The sequence below is a fragment of the Prionailurus bengalensis genome, chromosome B2, assembly GCF_016509475.1.
Source record: "Prionailurus bengalensis isolate Pbe53 chromosome B2, Fcat_Pben_1.1_paternal_pri, whole genome shotgun sequence".
Classification (NCBI taxonomy): domain Eukaryota; kingdom Metazoa; phylum Chordata; class Mammalia; order Carnivora; family Felidae; genus Prionailurus; species Prionailurus bengalensis.
This window is the reverse complement of record NC_057349.1, coordinates 44,321,631-44,336,754: the sequence shown is the minus strand read 5'-3', so window position 1 is coordinate 44,336,754 and position 15,124 is coordinate 44,321,631.

Genomic DNA, 15,124 nt, shown 5'->3' with positions numbered 1-15,124 from the left:
TTATCTTCATTTAAATGGAACCATTTATTTCCATGTGGTTTGACTCAAAGGAATTGCTTCATAAACATAGGAAAGTAGGTTTTATTAGAAGCTGCGTCTGTTGTACCAGCTTTTCACTGCCACAGACTGCAGTTTCCTTTTTCATGAAATAGCATTATTCGTGTCGCATTCCCAGGCATCTGAACTGCAGTCAGAAACCGTCACGAAATCACCTGAGATAAATGGATGGCCCACGTTCGCTTCCTATCAAAAAGTCATTGGCACGAATTTCCTAGAGAAGAGGCATTTCCCTCCCAAATTTTCCAGTTGGATTTTATCCTTTTTTTTTTCTTTTTTAGGTTCAGTCACTTACCTTTGAAACTCATTCAGAAATAAAATGAAAAAATTCTATTTAACACAGCTTTGTAGCCATTAGTTGGGAAGTATAATGATATGATTTTATACGTAAGGCAGTGTTTTTCAGTCTACACCTTGTAATTTCATCTGGCCCCCAGTCCAGTGAAGTGAGATGTCCAGGAAGATCTAAAGCAGAGATGAGGAAATGGATGTTCAACGAGGTGGAGATTGTGTAGCCAGTAAAGGGGTACTGAGGGCTTTTAGGACTTTTGGTTCCTAGTCTAGTTCTATGGCCCATAACAACCTTAGAAATGACCTTCAACCTTAACAATATGTATAAGGTCAGATATGAGTTTCATTACTCCCAGAATTCTTTCAATGTAAGAGGCAAATTGAGGGAGAGTTTGGTTGTCACCTTCCGGGGAGATACCCTAACACATCCTGGTTTTCTTTCATAACCACTGTGAGTACTTTTGGGGTTGTTTACATGTACAGCCAATGCCACTTTCAGATGAGACAGAGAGCAGCAGGTGGACGGGCACCACACGAAGTGACATTTCCTTTCCATACTTTCACCCCCTGGGCTCGCCAGTGTTTCAACCCTGGCCACTGGGCCCAGAAAGACTGAGCCCTATCTGACTCGTCCCTGCTTCTAGAAATCTTAGACATCCTAAAAATCTGCAAGGGCAGATTTCTTTCAACAAAAATTGTGATGGCGATGGTGATGGTGACGATAATGGTAAGAGGTCAAAGAAGAAGAAGCAACATTCATAGACTGCTCACTCCCTGCCAGGCACTAAGTGCCTTGCATATGTTAACTCTTAATCTTCACAAGAAGCTTGGGAGTGGGGAACATTACTGTCCCTGGTTTACAGCAGCAGAAACGAAGGCACCAAGGGGAAATAATGTGAGCAGGGCAACACGGATGATGAATAGCTGTTATACATATAATAGTCGTGGATGTTAATTTTAACAGGAAGTGGGTTATATAAGTCAGACTAGAAGGCAAGGGCACTGCTTATTTAATTGTAATTAGAATCTTACACTCTCTGGTCTGTGAGGGATCTCAAGCAGCATCTAGTCCCTATTTTACATGTAGTCCTCATGTCCCGAATCTCAGCAGACCATGATTACAAGATGAAGTCATGTCCACTTTTAATGGCTATCTATAGTAGTATATTAACTCAGACTGCTATAACAACATATCACAAACTGGGTAGTTTAAACAACAGAAATTCATGTTTTTCACAGTTCCGGAAGCTAGGACTTCCAAGATCAAGCTGTCTTTAGGGTCATTTTCTGACGAGACCACTCTTCCCGTCTCATAGACAGCCACCTTCTTGCTATGTCCCCACATGGTCTCTTCTCATTGTATGCTAATAGAGGTCTCTGGTGTCTCTTCTTCTTTAAGAGCGCCCATCCTATCAGATGGGGATCCCACTCTGATCACCTCACTGAACCTTAATCACCTCCTAAATGGCCTCGTCTCCACATACCGTCATATTGGACGTTAGGGCTTCAAAATATGAATTTTGCAGACACGCAGTTCAATTCCTAACAAGCAGCTAGGGTTCTTATCTGTCTGTTTAATTGAACTTAGGGTCTTTCAACATACCCTCTCAGTTATTTCTTGAAGTCCCCAAGGGAATGATGAAGGACAATCTCAGGTGCAATGACCATAGTTTTCCAGGGTCACCACATATAGCTTTACAGGCCGTGTACTCAAGAGGGTGCCATTCTCACACCTGTGATATTAATGGTGCCAACTAAAGTGGTCTAGGCCATAAGCTGTGTAGTCACTTGTGGTAACCCTAATTAGGTCCACCTGCCTTGGCCTCCCTTTCTTGTTCTGCCTCTCGCTCATCCACAGTTGCTGCTTACAGAATCTCTTTGGTGAAGCCTCGCCACCATGCCCTACCTCTCATGGATGTGTCAGTGCTCATGCCAAGAGTTTGATCCTAGTGGTCTCTAAGGCTCCCGTTGCTCATGGCTTCAGAGTCGGTTGGGGTAGCTTCCTCCCAGTCTCCACCTCATATTGCCTGGATATACCCACTGTCAACAGTTCTGTCTGGCATCTAGAGAGGTCAGATGTGAGTGCCAGCACTTAGTGGAGAGTGAGCCCATAAAGATCAAACTCCAGGTTGGACAGTCCCTGCCCCACATTCTTCCACCTTTCTACTGACAAGGGAGGAGATGTGGATGCATTTTTATTATGCCCATTGGAGTCATTGATGGAAGAAGGCAATAGAGCATGTGAATTTGTGCCAACCATTTGGTTCTTAGACCAGGCTCTCTACTGCAATAGGCCCCACTTAGGGCAGTGCATCTGAATTCAGCCCCATGGACACAATGAACATTCATTAGGCATGTTCAAGTAGGACACAGAACAGATTTCTGAATGGGCTATTTTGAGATTTACAGAGTCTTTTTAAAATGACTTTTTGTATTTAATTTTTTTAATGTCTATTTATTTTTGAGAGAGAGAGACAGAGTGTGAGTGGGGAAGGGCAGAGAGAGAGGGAGACACAGAATCTAAAGCAGGCTCCAAACTCCGAGCTGCCAGCACAGAGCCCGATGCATGGCATGAACTCACAAACCACAAGATCATGACCTGAGCTGAACTCAGATGCCTAACCAACTGAGGCCCCCAGGCGCCCCGAGAGTTACAAAGTCTTAAGAGTATCTGTTAGCCTTCTGACATGAATAGCCTTCATAATATACAAATAAAGAGAGCAAGGGGACCTTCCAGTTAATGGTGGTGGATTGAATAGGCATGCATACAGCAAATGAAGATGTAAGGCTCCATGTGGCACCAAGATGGAGTACACATGGGATACCAAAGTGAGATGTTCAAAAGAAATGATCAGAGACCAGTAGATGTTCCATACTCCACAGAGATATACAGATGAGAATTTTATGAGAATTTCCTTGGAGAAAGCTGCTTCGTGAACCTCCTCATCTACCCCAAAAGGTGAGAGAAGAAGAGATACTTGTCCCCTGACCTCAAACTTAATGAAGGATTTCTTAGCCTTCTATGGCTGACCAGTTGGGTGGGGGAAGACGAGGTTCTTATTCTTGCCTGGAACTGTGGCCACAGCCCTGGTCTGGGGCCCTGAATGGACTCTGTGTTGAGACCAGCCTACATGCCTACAGTTTGTCAGAGTGAAGCATGTGTGTGTGTTTCTTACGGAGAATGGTGAGACAAGCAAGCAAGAGAGAGACAATAAGGGGTTGTCTTGGGTGCTGTGTGAGGGGGCCACCCAAAGTGGTGGAGATCGAGTAGAAAGAAGTTGGAGGTGAAGCCAGATTAGGGGATGAGCACCTGGAATATAGATGGATTTGTATGAGCTAAAGGAATTGCATGTGAGAGAGGTCAGGGATACGAAATTTCAGAAGAGTTCCCGAACACTCCCTCCCTTACATCCAGAGACGTGGCACCATATGAAGGCAACCCCATCTTGTAATACAAATCTCTCTTCCTGGACTTGAGGGAAAGGAGGTCAGAAACCTCATTGCCCAAGGTGGGGCGGGTAGAAGGAGAGGAAGAAAAGTTAAGCAAAACTGTCCATCAGCAAAGATGTGCCAGTGCAAAGAGCCAACCCAGAGTAGGATTCAGTTGGAGAGGGAGTTGGGGGAGAACAGAAATTCAAGCCAAATTATTTGTAGTTATTATTATTACATGAGACTCAGCATCTTAATAACCAAACTGAGAGTGTGTGAACTATCCAAAGTGACCACAAAGCTGCTATTATTGGAGCATGTTGGAGTAATTTCTGGAACATATCTGGTGGGAAAGAAAAGCTTTTACTCTTGAATAAATTTTATAAGGATAATGAGAGACAAAAAAAAAAGGGTGTTTGATCACATGTCATAAGCCACGTTTGTCTAATCCACTGATTACACACACGTTCATCTCAGATACTTCCCAAAATGCTACTAAAAACAATAAAAGAGTCAGAAAAAGAGTAAAATATTGCAATAGTTCCTATTGCTGAATTTAAAAATTGCCACAAACAGGGGCTAAAAGCAACACACATTTATTATCTCACAGCTTCTGAGTCAGGAGTCCAGACACAGCTAACTGGGTCCTCTGCTCAGTTTCACAAGACTGTAATCAAGGGCTGCATTTTCAGCTGGAGGCTTGACTGGGGAACTCCAACTCCTTCAAGTTATTGGCAGAATTCATTTCTCTGCAGTTGTGGTAATGAGAACCTTGACTTTTTGCTGACTTATTGGTTAGAGGTTACCCTGACACCCCAGAGGCTGCCTATACTTCCCTGACACAAGAGATTCTCTAACATGGCCACTTATGCCTGTAAGTCTGCCAGAACAGTCTGTTACTCCAGTGAGCTTTTATGACAAAGTATAACATAATAAGGTGAGTGACATCTCACAACTTTTACCATATTCAATTACTGGAAGTAGGTCACAGGTCTTGGCCACACTCAAGGAGATGATAGATGAAAGACCCACAGTTAGGTTTGTGCCCCTCCAAATGCATATGTTAATACCTAACCCCCAAGTGATAGTAGTTGGAAGTGGGGCCTTTGGGAAGTAGTTAGATCGTGAAGGTGGAATCTTTGTAAATGGCATTGGTGCTCTTACAAAAGACTCCATAGAGCTCTCTTGTCCTTTATACCAAGTTGGAAGTTGGCAGTCTGTATCTCAGAAGAGGGTCTTGCCAGAAACCGACAGTATTGGCATCCTGATCTTGAACTTCCAGCCTCCAGAACTATGGGAAATAAATGTTCATAAGGCACCCAGTCTATGGTATTTGGTTATAGCAACTTGAACCAACTGAGATGAGAGCATTGTGAAATTTCTTCTATGATATTCTGTGACAGAAGGAAAAAAAAAAGAAGAACAAAACGTTTTCAGAGGGGAAAAAAAAAGGTTTTACGTAAAAGGTCAAAATCAGAATATTATCAGACTCCTCGCAGTAATGTTGTAAGCTAGATAATGATGGAGAATGGTTTCGAAACGTTGAGAAGAAATTATTGAAACCCAGAAGTAGTTAAGTGTGAAGAAGAATAAAGATAACTTCAGCCACTGAAATTCTCCATAAATTTTCCTGCAAAGCTTCCCTTCCCAAAAGCTGTTGGGAAATAGTACCAAACGTGGCAATAGACCTAGAAAGGAAAAGGCTTGGGACCCCAAAAACAAAAGATGCTATGAAAGAGAGAGCAGAGGGACTATCTAGGGTGGGCTTAAAAGGAGTTTCTACCCAGACAACAACCTGGGGCAGATCCAGGCTAGATCTGCAAGAAAGATTGCTCAAGAAGAAGAAAGCGAGAGTAGGATACCTAATAGATCTGAGTGTTGTTAGTTTTTTAAGTTATCTATTTTATTTTATTAATTATTTTTTTTAGAGAGACACAGAGCACGTGAGCAGGGGAGGGGCAGAGAAGGAGAGAGAGAATCTCAAGCACACTCCATGCTCAGCGTGGAGCCCAATGCAGGGCTCGATCCCACAACCCTGGGATCATGAGCTGAGCCGAAATCAAGAGTTGGACGCTCAACCGACTGAAGCGGCCAAGCACCCCTGAGTGTTATCTAGAAGAGATTTACATACCCAGGGGTGGGTTGGGATAAATTTTTGATATGAACACAGAAATCCAAACAAGTAAAAAAAAAAAAAAAGCGTTACATCTAACAGAAACAAAATGCTGTGCTGAAAAGAAAAAGTACTTAAACATACTACCTAACACAGCTATGAATAGAGTATACAGAGTACCAATAATGAATAGTGATTTTGATATAAGCAAGACAATAACACCATAAGTGTTTGGGAAAGTGGAGAATAGGAAGTCTATTTTGAGGGATGGCAGAAGAGCTCTAAATCTTTCTTTGTGTTTGGAAATCGATAAAACTGAGAAACCAAGAAGCAACATTATAATCAAGATATTTGGAAATATGGAAATAATTATCAAAGGAATAAAACAGTTAACAGATTTTCTCTGGGAAGCAGGAAATTAAAAGTTTTTTTTTTTGTCTTGAAACCATATCCCTGTAACTGTGGTTAAACATAAATAAATGTGGAATGTGTGTGTATGAATTGAAGAAGGCATGGGCTATCTTAAAGTTGTAAGTCCCCTTGATTCATTTCCTTGAACTCAGAAGTCACAGGGCTCTCCAAGCTTATGTGGCTTTGGCCAGCTGCTTCAGGTTTTTGAGATGCCTATGATAGCTCCGATTTGAGATGTCAAGTAGGCCACTGGGTATAATAGTCTATTGTCAAAGGAAGAGCGGGGCTAGAGATGTTGCTTAAAGCCATGGGGCCAGACGAGATCACCTAGTTGAGTACAGGGCAAAAGTGAAGAGGTCCAAGCACTGAGCCAGGGCACCCCAGCATCTAGAATTAAGGAGAGGAAAAAGATCCTGGAAAGGGGAATGAGCAAGAGCAGCCTGTGAAGCAGGAGGGAAACCAAGAGAATGTGGCATCCCAGAAGGTAAGAAAAGCTTTCAAGAAAGATTTCAAGGATAGCAACCGGGTTAAATACTGCTGAGAGTCAAGACCCTGACTTGCTTATTCCTATCTTGTATCAAGATATAAGAATATAATAGGCACTCAGAATAAGAAATCCTACTGTTGGGAAGTTTCTTACTGAATATATAGCATGGAATTATGTTTAGACTTTGCTTGGCCTTGTATTGGATAACCTCTTCCAGATCCGGAACTAGCTATTTTAGAAAGATTAATTTTCTCCAGGTTTTTCTGACGCTTTCAGAATAAATAAAGGAGCTGAGGAATAGTCATTCTGTAGCACCTAGAATGTTTCTCAGACTGATAAAGATTTTGGTAAGAGCCCCCAAGCTATGTCCTTTCAGAGGACTCTTAAATGGAAAGACAATTTACCTTTTGTTAAGAAGGCAGCAGGGCTGTGCTGCACTTACCTTTATCAAACTTCAGGGGGCGGACTCTGACCAAGAAATAAATCTGAACAAATTGCTCAAAGCTTAAACACACCTGAAATACACTTTGGAATTTGGGGGAATAAAAGGCGTTTTAATCCAGCTACTCTAATTAGGAACAATTTACAGTGTTTCTGTGGTGTTTTGTACAGTAAAAGAGATTAGGAAGCTAAGAACATAATTGCTGTTCTGGGACAGCAAACAATACCTCTGTTTCCTGGGTTTGTGCCCAAGGGTGCTGGTGAATAGCGAAGGCTGCCTGCTTCTAAGCCAAGCAGGAATTAGGCACGGTCGACTCGAGATTTCCACCTGCTAGAAAGGCAGTGTTTTATTTAAATTTGGGCTGCATCAACAGGATGTCCTTGGGTACTTTGGACTCATACAGAGTTAATTCAAGCACGTGGTACAAAATAGATTGGGGATATCCTTAGGTTTTTGGATTCATCTCTTCCTTTGGGAAGAAGGAGTTTAGCAAATTTTAGAGTTTTGTCGACCAGGAGCCACATACTCCATGACCGTGCTGTCCAAACTCTTTATAGATTCCATTTTGTACCCAAGGTCTTAGGGGTGGACACAGTAATACAAGTGAACAAAAAACTGTATTTAGGCCCTCACAGCTTCCTCCGGAAGGATCAAGGTGCTTGAAGCATACTCCTCAGCCCTCCCCTTACTGCCAGAGCTTGCCTTAGCACACAGTGTGGTATGAGGAAAGGGTGGGAGAGGGAACAGAGACCATGGAGACTTCAATATCCCAGTTTCTGTGCTAGACTCAGCATAGATTACATCTTTTGGTCCTCAAAACAGCACAGTATGCTGTATATCATTTTCCCCTCTGTAGAAGGATGTGGGGACTCAGGGATCAGATGAGAACAAACACGGAAGCAAAGAGATCCGGCACCAAGGTGCCCCACTCTGCCTCAACTTCTCGTGTTCAGAAAGCCTCTGGCCTCAGTTCACACAAGCAGCCGCAGCGCTTGGCATGTTCTGAACAGAGATTGGCCCTTGGGGGATAAATAGGGCATCCCCGAGGCTGTCTTTTTAAAATGATATCACGGTCCTAAGATACCATGATGTAATTTTTCCAGATACTTTACTCCGGATTCTCCTGAGAACTTGAGGGAGGCTAGGGGCGAGGGCTGGGACTTGAGAAACAACCGAAGCCAGAAGCGATGGGGGAAGAGTCCCCTGTGTGCAGATGACAACAGATCTTCCCAGAATGGGTGTACATTTCACCTGGCTTAATCCCAGCCAGATATGCCTAGTTACATTTCCCTGATGGCCTCCTGGGGTGGACGTGGAGGGTTCTTTCTGGGAAGGAGTCCCGGTGAAGCCTGGCTTTCAGGAGTGCCAGGCATTTCTCTGCCTTGTGGTTTCCCATCAGTGAGATGCGCAGATCTGCCCTCATCAGATAAGCCTAGAGAACCCTGCCAGTCCCGACTTTCTCTGATCCTATGTCCCCTCATAGGTAACATGCTGAGAGAAGAGAAATTTATCACCAACGAGAACCAGCCCAAGTGGGTTTGGCGGGACCTTATCGTGCTGGGTAGGAATCCTAGATAAAGCACCGCCAACAGCTACATTTGTGCCAACCAGATGGGAGGCAACGCCCCTTTGGAATTCTGACCCGATGCTTGAAGCCGGAGTGCCCCAGGGTGGCGTGGCACCAAGAGACACAGTGCTTTTGTGGATAAGGTTTCCTGGTTCTTAGATGTCAGCCATGTCCCAAAACAGGGAGTGGGCAAGGCAGCTGTGAATTCCATGACAATGTGCTGCTGGACATTGCCAAGGACAACTCTCTGAGGCACGAACGGCCCGCCTGGCGCTGGTGATGATGTGAGTTTGTTTTCCCGACGTTGGCTGGCTGGGCGAGCCGGTCCCACCTGTCGGCTGTTTCACCCACTTGTGGGGAATGTCATACGGCCTGCACCCTCACCAATTTTAAAAAGGAATAGAAGGAAGTCACACTCACGGAATCATTTCCAGAGTTTATATCGACAATTATTTACACATTAAAGTGTGCCACAACATGAAGTGCCCACACCCTGCTTTCTCTCAGGCCAGAGCAACGATTCTCCAAGTGTATCTCCAACCAGCAGCATCGGACCTGGAACTTGTTAGACATGCGAATTCTTGGATGTACCCCAGACCTCCTAAAGCAGAAACTCTGGAGTGGAGCCCAGGGACTTATGTTCTAACAAGCACCCCCCCCCCGCCCCCCCCAGACACACCGGTGACGCTGATGCGTGCTCCGATTTGGAAAGCATTGACTTAGCAAACTCAGAGAGGGCATGTTCCCTACTGAGCAGGGTTTGAGGCCGGGTTCCAAAGCTTGCTAGAGGTATTAACTTGTTATATTCCCAAACCTTAGTTATTTCGTCTGTAAGCAAAGGTCAGAACTCCGTGTAAGGTTAATGCTGGGAGCACATGAGAGAGGCTGAAAGTTTTTAGCATCCTGCCTGGTATTTGGTAAGCATCCAACAAATGGTGACTATTAATGATATTAATAATGCTAATGTTAATAATGGAGCATGGATTCCATAGGACATTGTTACCACATCAAAGCAGTGTATTAGGAGGAGAAATACACTCTTCAGAAACCAAATACAAAGCTTCAAACTCAGTTCTGCTACTGGCCACCTTGGACAGGCTATCTTATCTCCATTTGTAAAATGGGAAAGATCACAATTACTTTGCAGGGTCATTGGAAGGCTTAAATGAAGTTGGTAGAGTAGCTTGTTTAGTGTCTAGATACTATAGGTGTTAATTTTTCTTCCCCTTTCTCAGTGGGAAAACAAACTCAAGTTTTTAAGTAGTCAGTGGGCCAGAGATTTAACCAAGGAAAATATCCATAATGGGACATTCTCTCCGGATGGCTTAGGAAATACTTGTTTAAAAGGGAGGGAAGGGGCACCTGGGTGGCTCAGTCGGTTGAGCATCCAACTTCGGCTCATGTCATGACCTCACGGATCATGGGTTTGAGCCCCGTGTTGGGCTCTCTACTGACAGCTCAGAGCCTGGAGCCTGCTTCCGATTGTGTGTCTCCTTCTCTCTCTGCTCCTCCCCCACTCACACTCTGTCTATCACTCTCTCAAAAATAAATAAACATTAAAAAAAATTAAAAGGGAAGGGAAAGACATAGGGAGCTGTTAAGGAGAGAAGGACCCCTTATGCATATTTTTTTTTCTTGTTCATTATTTAATGACCCATGATAAGTCATAAGAAAAAATGCCCAGGCAAAAGAAGGCTTTTAAAAACAAGAATACTGAAGAGTTACAAACCAAAAGAAATTTCTAATTATTTTTATCTGGTGAACACAAAGTGGACTTGAAAAGTATATCAAAAGAAGGGGTGCCTGGGTGGCTCAGTCGGCTAAGCATCCGACTTCGGCTCAGGTCAAGATCTCACGGTTTGTGAGTTCGAGCCCCGCCTCGGGCTCTGTGCTGACAGCTCGGAGCTTGGAGCCTGGTTCAGATTCTGTGTCTCCTTCTCTCTCTGCCCCTCCCCAACTTGTGCTCTGTCTCTCTATGTCTCTCAAAACATAAATAAATGTAAAAAAAAACAAACAACTTTAAAGTATATCAAAAAACATTACTATAACTTCTAGTCAGGACATCTCCCAATATGCAATGCTCTCAGTTTCCCCAGTTACAAGGCCTTTCTAGCTCGTCTCTCTCTCTCTCTGCCTTTTGTTTCTTACTTTAAGGAAGACCAACCAGCAGCCTCCGGTATCTTTTTCTGGGCTCTCCCTCTCTGACCGCCAACATGTGTCCATTTCCCCGACCCAGGCGTGGCAGGTGCTGGGAGGGGTGATGGCGCCCAGTTATGCACATATGATTGAATGTTTAAGTGAACCAAAGTTTACATTCCAAGTATAAACTTAAGATGTATGGAAGGTGTGATGACGAGGTAATGAGACTGACTCTTTGTTCCCCCAAGAGGAATTTGAACTTTTATTTGTTTATTCAGCTGAGGAAGTTTTAGTGTGGTGACCAGAAGTATCGAATCTGGGCTCCTCATTTACATTATAGCTCTTATACTCAGCCATGTATCTCTGGCAAGTGATTTATCTCCTCCAAGACCTCAATTTCCTCAACGGTAAAATTGAGGCCGTGATAATACCTTGTCCACAGTGTTGTTAAGGTAATTGGATCAAATTGTACGTGTGGCAAAATTCTTGGAACATCGTAGATGTTCAGTATATGTTTAGTGAACATCTAAAAGCTCACTTTTAGCTTTTGTTTTATTATAAATATAAAAAGTATATAAGATACAAGATAAAAAACTCTTTCCTTATTATACTTTTGCCTCCCCCACCCCCCCATCCCCCAAGAAATTATCATTATTAAACATTTGGAATATATCTTTTAAGACTATCCTGCCCCGCAAAGGGGACCCGCTGTATGCATTCTCCCTTGCAAGTTTATATTTGATGTTTATTTCAAACATTCACATCAAGGACATTTGGAAAATTTCCATGAGATTGAACTAGTATGAAATACAGAGGGAATAGATCTTATAACTCTATAGAGCTCTAGAGTCATACCTAACTTTCAAAACAAAAACTGCTCTGTTCTGTACGGCTACCTATATCCACAAATATGGATCTGGAGAAATTTGATTTCCTCAAAAACTTCACACCCGTCTCAAAGCTGCTGGTTCTGTCATCATATTTAGGAGATTATGAGGCTGACCCTGAAGGTAACTCCAAGAGAAGAGTTAACTCCGCACACACGGCCTTCCTCCTCCCATCTCCACGCCGGCCTGGTAGTGCTATAAAGTCCCAATTAAACGTGTTAACTCTGGGATTCCCCCTCCCGTGCAGCTGGTAAACCAGGTTCATGTGTAAAAATACACAACGGACGTAGATATAGGCACTGAGCAACTTTGTTCAAGACCTGATGTCATCTGCACCTTGGCAGGGACCAGCAACTTCTACTGCCAAGAAGTGAGACTTCATTACTGAATTCTAGCTTTCCCTTTGCAAACGCTTCTTCTGGATAAACTAAAGTACATTGTGTGTGTGCTCAGTTATCTTGCAACATTCCCAGGAGGAGGAGTGGGAGTAGGGAGTCCAGGATAAAGCACACATATGCACACACACACACACACACACAGACACCACTTTAAGACATAGCTCTGCCTCCTGGTTGGACATTTGCCTAGGTACAGGTGCATTTTTCTTGTGCCACCACTGACTTAATGCTCATGGTTATCATCTCCACCTTGTCCAGAAAGAGTTCACTCAAGTCCACTTATTAAAGACTTTTAGACTCGACAAGCCTTCTATTACAAATCTTCTCTGTCCCAGTTACATGTCTCAACATCAGATTCTTTATGTACAGAATGGCACTTCATCCCCCCTATGATTATCCTCTATGTTCTATAGGTGAGGAAACAGAGACCAAGTTTATCTAGAAAGAAACAAAAGTGAGATTTTAAATCAGAAACTCTCTCTGAAACCCTCGTTCTTTCTGTTCGAAACTCTTCAAGATCCAAGATTTGCTGAAAGGCTGGTAAAAGAGAAATTACCAAGATGCCTGCTGGTATCTATCATGTTTTTCTACTTTGGTTAATGTCTTCCTATCAACCTATTTAGCCCTCGCAAGAAATGTCATCAGTTAGCCACTAAAATATTGGCCATAGAGTTCATAGTTGGTGGTCTTCTGCTGGGTCACAGACTCGAATCTTTGCTTCCCCAAACATACCCCCCATAAGCCACGGACAGACAAGAATGTCAAGAAGGTTGAATGACCTCCCAGGAGCGTGAGGACACATTCACAGGAAGCCAGTCTTCCAGGCTGAATTTCTTGAATGGGAAGATAACGGCTGTTCTTTCTCCCCCAGTGAAGGTGTTGAAAAGCAGGTCATTGAGAAGCCATGGGAAATACTGCACGTGACTTCTCAGCCCTTCTCTGTGGGATATGGGGACGGAGGACACCTGTCAACAAACAAATGAAAAATAAACGCATAAGTAAAAATTCCTTACTGGATGTTGGAAAGCATGAAGACTTGAGAGGGACAAAAAAAGTAAAAAGGGGGAAAACAATTATTTCTATTTCTACTGCTACTGAGAGTATGTTTTGGAGAAATCACAATGGGTTTCATGTTCCTAGAAGAAAACAAAGTGCAGACACTGAAGGTTACTGTATGGAGGACATTGATCATTCTCTTTCCCTGAAGGGCTTGTGAGACCACACAAGGATAAAGATATGTATTAAGGAGAATCTCTTTACTTCCTTCTGTTTGTCAAAAGTGAAAGTTCCAAGTGGAGAGCATAAAAGGACAGTGTCATTATGAGAAAACCCTGAAATAGCACAGTTGCCCCTAGTTTTAGGAATAGAACACAGTCTCTTTTCAATATTCATCTTATGAATTGACATGTCAGCTCACTCCATGTTTTCTTAGTTGGGGCACTTCTTCCTCCCAAATATATCCTATAAATCTTGGGACAGATCCTTTCTTTGTATTTAGTTGAAGCTAAATCTGAGGATTTGACTAGATTTGAAACCATTATGCGCAATAACTCTACCACACATACTAAATTCTCAGAGTGCACAGATGACACAGGCAAAATAAATAACTGGCTTGTTTGTAAAGGGCTGAACACTTTTGTGACCTTTATTAACATTGGTAGTCATGCAGACTTTGGAATGAACAATCAAACTTCATTCTACAGGGTCTGGGCAGGGAGTAGGTTGGCTCAGAAAAGAGTATTTACCTTCATGCACTTCTGAAGGGAAGAGAAAGAACATTCTCTGAGGGCTTTTTTTTTTTTTTTTTTTTTTACCTTTACTCTAATGGAGGACTGGACTATGTTTTTAGCAAACACCACTGGAGACCAATCCATTCAGGAAATCAAACATAGCACTCACTCTACACGTCTCTAAAAATGGTTCTGCTTGGAAGTATACAAACCTGAGTCTTCCTTTGAGCCTTTCCAAGATTCATTCATCTACTGAACAAAAATCTACAGGGCTCCTGTTACGGGTCAGGCACTGTTGTAGATATTAGGCATAGAGTATTGAGCACGATGAACAAGGCAGGTGAGGTGCCTATCTATGTGGAACCTATGTGTTCCTCATCCATCCTGCATTTCCACATGATTACCAACCTAGCACAAGCCTACAACTTCTCAGCTTTCCGGGTCAGTTTCTTGCTCTCTCCTAACCTCTTCCATCTTTCAGGTTGTTATTTTTATTGATTTGGAGTATGTAGGCCCCATCAATAAATAACTTGGTATTCATCTACATTTATGCTATAGTTGCAAAAGAAAAACATTACCACACCTAAAAAAACCCACCCACTCTATCTTCCACCTTGGCAAATCTCTTTGACTCTTCATGGTACAGGTGACATCCCATGTCCTGTGTGAAGACATTCCTGCCTGCTCCTGCCTCTGTCAACTTCCCTCTCCTCTGAGCCTTGTACTCAAGTAGCCACCAAGATGTTATGAAGGATATTTATTGAATACTTTTCCTATTATTTGCTGTTCTTTGTCTTTTCTTTCTTTTTCTTTTTTTTTCTTCATCTCCTTTGATCTTAAGTCACCTGCTAGATTATACCCTCCTCTGCAGCAAGGACTGTGCTTTATTCTTTGATGGTAGCTAGCTCATTGTATTAGATTTGAATATGAATTGTATACACTTGAAATACACCTTTTCATTTGCTAATTAAAATCTTTTGGGGGCGCCTGGGTGGCGCAGTCGGTTAAGCGTCCGACTTCAGCCAGGTCACGATCTCGCAGTCCGTGAGTTCGAGCCCCGCGTCGGGCTCTGGGCGGATGGCTCAGAGCCTGGAGCCTGTTTCCGATTCTGTGTCTCCCTCTCTCTCTGCCCCTCACCCGTTCATGCTCTGTCTCTCTCTGTCCCAAAAATAA